This window comes from Panulirus ornatus, chromosome 37 (genome assembly GCF_036320965.1).
Source record: "Panulirus ornatus isolate Po-2019 chromosome 37, ASM3632096v1, whole genome shotgun sequence".
Lineage (NCBI taxonomy): Eukaryota > Metazoa > Arthropoda > Malacostraca > Decapoda > Palinuridae > Panulirus > Panulirus ornatus.
Window position 1 is genome coordinate 17,814,699 of NC_092260.1, and position 5,449 is coordinate 17,820,147.

A 5,449-nucleotide genomic window follows, 5' to 3' on the forward strand; every position below is an offset into this window, starting at 1 on the left:
TGACGCCTGTGGCCACCAGGGCTGCCTCATACTCAACTATGTATTCTTTTCTCTCGTGTTTGCGGCAAGCGATAACGTCCACTATTCCCTTACTTTTTTTCTAGAACTTCGACCTTTATTACCTCTAGTTTTAAAGGCACTAAAGGCCTTCCTCAAACTATGCCCGATGATTCATTTGAATCAGATTATCACCTCAACATTTTTTGGAGAGGTTGTTGTTCCTTGTATGGTTCAGGAAGGACCGTGCATGATGTGAGAGCATGTGTGGTGCTCAGATTATCTTGATCGCCTAAAGAAGGTTCAAATTGATTTTTCTTATTCGTTTGGTGGTTAAGAAGAGAGGACTGAGCCTTAGAAGGAATATCCTCACTTGGCCCCCTTCTCTGTTCCTTCATCTGGAAAATAGAAAAAAAAAAACGGCAGGGGAGGACCTCCAGCCTCCCGCTCCCTTCCCTTTTAGCGGCCTTTTACGACACGCAGGGAATACGTGGGAAGTCTTCCTTCTTCCCTATCCCCAGGGATATATATATATATATATATATATATATATATATATATATATATAAATCAAACATCTTTACTGTGTATATTACCTGACTGTTACATACGCCTTAAAACATCCCCAAGAGAGAGACTCATGAAAGGGAGCTCAGTTCCCAACACTCGTCAGACAGGTCCTGGCGGCGCCCTACCGAGCAGGAAGTCTGCCTGGCTGCTTACTTCGCGGGCTCTCCATACAAGGGGCCAGGATCTGGACACAGACGCTTGGATCTGGGTCCTGGTGCTGTTATCTGATGGTAGCTCCTGTCACTCTGTTATACAATGATATCGAAAACTACATGCTATCTATCTCCTCGTCTGTTGTTTCAGGTATCAGTCTTTCGAACTACCTGCCATCAGTAACACACACACACACACACACACACACACACACACACACACATTTCTCAATATATATATATATATATATATATATATATATATATATATATATATATATATATATATATATATATATATATATATATATATTCTGCTCAAGTGAAACAGGCACCTCCATATTTACTTATTCTCTGTTTCACTGTTTTTTTCAACCTACACGCTAAGCAAACCAGGACGCTTAGTCTATGTTACCACGGGAGGTGTCTCTCTGCTGAACCTAACCTATATTACAGGATCATGCGCCAGTCACCTCACACGTCTTCAACACGCATTCAGTGTGTTGTACAAAGCTCGTGTTTACCTCCTCAAGGAAGGATGAAGAAAAAGAAAAAAAAAGAAAAGGCGCATTACTGAAGTCTTTGAATCTCTACGTAGACTTCGATGCCAATGATGGTCTGTCTCAAAACCTTAACGCACTAGGAACAGGCTTACATTTGCGGGCCGGAAATCCTTTGTCCGAGTTGTAATGCGTCGAGTTCCGGAGTGCCGCTCAGTTCCACCTGATCAGCTGCTCCAACAAAGAGTAGAATTAGGTCTCGTCTCGAAATCCGATAGGAATTTCATCATTGCTCTCAATACACCGATCGCTGTTTGCTAATCTTTCAGAGCATTGGTCATTTGAAGTTATGGATCGTCGCTACAGTTATTATTAACGACGAAACGCTTCTCTCTCTCTCTCTCTCTCTCTCTCTCTCTCTCTCTCTCTCTCTCTCTCTCTCTCTCTCTCTCTCTCTAATTGCCATCGTGAACAAACACGACTGGTTGGTTGTGAGAACCTGAAGAAAGGAGTTCTTGTAAGAATGTGATATTCTATGCAGTCAGAAACCGTGTTATCAGTACCAGTGTAACGTAGAACCAAAGGTCGATGATGATGTTTACTGCTACGGACAGAGAATTTCAAGTACCATCAGAAAAACTGTGACTGTTTATCTGTCCAGCTGTGTTACTTGAGCCCATCTCTTGCACGTTAATCACATACAGCAGTCGGTCGTTATCAAGGCTAACCACATCTGTGCCTTACACCTCTTTGCTCTCACACTCTTCCATCGAACATTCTCTCTTCCCTCCGTCGCTATTCTACTTCGTCCTCAGCTTCATCCGACCAACTCTTACATTCGTCTTATGCTGATTGCCCGTCTTGCTTGCTCATTCTTGCCGCATCTTTCTTTCCCGACGTTAAACATTGGTCTTCACTTTCTCTTAACAATTCCTCCCTGTTTTTTTCTTAGGTCAACTTGACAGCTCGTCACCCTAGTTCGTTTCATTTCCCTACTTTTCATTCGTAGGATTTCTAAAAAGAGAATAAATTCTTCTTTACATCTCGTGTATCTTATCGTTATACTCCCACATTTCACCTCATACATCACAATAAGCTGCCTCGCGCCTCCTCAAAAAGAAAAAAAGAAAACACTTGTAGCTATTGTTCCCTTCCTCCTTACCGCTCTCCCAGGAGCATCAACCACACGCTAGTGTCTTCGAACCTCCCTCCGATATCTCGAAATCCTTACCTCTCATCTTCAGGCAAAATACTCGTGAGATATTTGAAATTCTAAACCCCTTTCCGAGTCTCACCAACCAACCATATTTCCCCCAGTCCCAGCCACATCTATATTGCTGTTGTTAGCATCTTTATTCAACTCCCTCTTCTTACACGCTTTACCAGATTCCTTTCATGACGTATCATTTCTGCTGACTCGGTAAGAAATTCCGTCGGCACACAATGACGTTTCCCTCCTTCTGCTCCCTTCCCGTTGTTTCCATTCTTCCTCCTCCTCCTCCTATTCAGCCAGCCAAGACCTTCCCTCCTGTCCCATTTATAAAGACATTAGATAACCACGGAGATTCCTGTCTTTCACCCCAGCTTTCACCCAGTGGACCACTCCCTCCGTTCCCAGCCCGTGTTTACATACACCCACAATCTTTGCAGAGGACCTTCGCCTCTTGGAAAGACTTACCATTGAAACCAGATATTATTAGCACATCCCACTGTTCAAATCTGCTCTCTTACACGCTTTTCCAGGTCCATAAACGCAAGGCAAACACTGTCTTGTGTCTTTAACATTCTTACAGTCATCACTGCCGTGGTAAAGATGGTCTCCACATACCGACTCTCCTGCATGCAGCCGTCATGCTCAACTCGCACTTTGTATCTAGTCGTGTTTTTGATTCTGAGTTGATACTTTACGACACCCCTTAGTGTCAACGTTTTCCAAGAGCGTTACCTCTCTCATTTTACGGTAATTCTTAATATCATCCCCTCTGTGCAAAGGTACAGCATCTTTTTTTCTTGGCATATGAGTTTCTCCCGGTAGAGACAGCGTACATTGTTTCTGTCGTTTCATTTCTTCCTTTTCCTTTTATATTCCTTTCTAACAATGAACACTCTAAACCCGACATTTTGGCGCCACTCTCGGGGATCGGGTCAGATGCAGTGGTGTGGTGGGTGTTGAAGGAGCTGCGTTTATCGAGGGTGCGGTGAATAAGCAGCGCTTGTCGAGAACGACATGAAGATGAGTCTGTCGAACTCAAAGCGAATTCAGGTTTTGCTTCAGTGAAGGAAAGATGCGTCTGTCGATGGTGGAGTAATATTAGGTTTCTGAAAGGCGTAGTGAGGGCGAGTTTGGTGGGGTCTCCCTCTCTTGTGAACACGGTGGTGAGTGATGGGTACGGAGGGAGACATACTGCATCCGCTCGCGAATGTTGACGTTCCTCGTCGTATATATATTGCATGAGAGCATTTGTCTCCAGGGCTGGTCCCTCTTCTCAATATCCCTCAGATTCAGAGTTTCACTTCAACAATTTGTTGTATAACAATCTTCGCTTAGCTCTTTTTTTTCTTTCTGTTTTTCTGTCTCAATAATCGATCTCTCTCAAGCACTGGCTCCTATTTCCCAGCTTCTCTTGCCTCTATTCACATGTTTTTGTATACTAGAGTTTCAGTATCATAATACGTTATTATCATCTGGCTTTCATGATGATCTTCCATCTTGATCCTACGCTTTACATCAGTACCTGTTTTCTAATCTCATATTCATATATATTAAACTTTACTTCTGAATTCCCAAACCCCTGCTAGAGTTGAGTGTTCCTATGGCCTCTTTATCTTCTTATCCATCTTATCCTTTCATGTTCTACGTTATCTTGTAAAATTTGGATTTCTTCAGAAATGCTTGCCCCTCGCTTCATCAACTGAAGTGGTTCAGGATAATTTATGATTTTCCTTTCACGTCCTTATTGCACTAATGCGTTCCATCATCTCTTGCACAGCTCACATAACTCCTCATCTATGATAATCACATTTTTCCTTCACGTATTTCCATAATCAGTCAATTTTTCATCTAGAAAATCACTCAGCAGCTTTTGATATGATTATCTCTCAACCTGTCAGTTCTGTCTGCCAACATCACATTACTTTTCTCCTCCTATACTTTACACCATACCAGATGAACCCTCAAAGTTCTAGATTGAATGTGGGCGTCAGACAGTTCTCCATCAAAATTTCTCTTCAGCTCAATATCTATCATCCATTTTTGTGTGTGTGTGTTACTAATCTGGAATCATACAGTCTACAGGTAACCATACCTAAGTGAACCACTAGATTTGAATATGTATGAATGATAATCTTTTGCCTGAAAATGACTTTATCTATGCAACCCGTCGACCAACTACCATCATCTTCAGCCACACTAAGGGCACAACACCCGTCGACCAACTATCATCATCTTCAATCACACTAAGGGCACAACACCCGTCGACCAACTACCATCATCTTCAACCACACTAAGGGCACAACACCCATCCACCAACTACCATCATCTTCAACCACACTAAGGGCACAACACCCGTCCACCAACTACCATCATCTTCAGCCACACTAAGGCACAACACCCGTCGACCAACTACCACCATCTTCAGCCACACTAAGGCACAACACCCGTCGACCAACTACCACCATCTTCAACCACACTAAGGGCACAACACCCGTCGACCAACTCAAATACAAAATCCACGACAATAACAGCTTTCTCCACAACTCCCAAGGAATCTGTGAGTTCCACTGTCGTGAAGTTATAGACCCCACGATACCATAAAGATGTGTGAGTGTGTGTGTGTGTGTGTGTGTGTGTGTGTGTGTGGAGGGGGGGGGGGAATGTCAACACCAACATCAGCGATGCTGCATCATCGTCTGTGACACCCACACAACCTTAAAACCCTCTGTGACTACAGGCTACCTTTGACACTCTGTTATCTAGTCAGTTCAATGCAGTCCTAATGCAGAGTCTTGCTGGAAGTGCAGCTCTTTCTTCAAGGAAGTGGTAACTAACGGTATTACTTGGCCATCAAAATATCATACATCAGTTCAAATGATTATTGTACCTAATCACTTCTTTTTCTGATGGAAAAAGAAAAACTGAACCGTCCACTTGCTCGTCCTCATCCTCCTACAGGAGAACAAGGCGGGTTAGCAGTGGGTGAGGAGGTCAAGGTGTACGGGCTGCAGGCAGAC

The 5,449-nt window shown here is 43.3% G+C and overlaps 1 long non-coding RNA gene across 1 annotated transcript in view; it reads right to left on the reverse strand.

Moving 5' to 3' along the window:
• The window catches only part of LOC139760717 (uncharacterized), a 45,936-nt gene that overhangs the window by 28,312 nt on the left and 12,175 nt on the right, over positions 1-5,449 (reverse strand). The window lies entirely within an intron of this gene.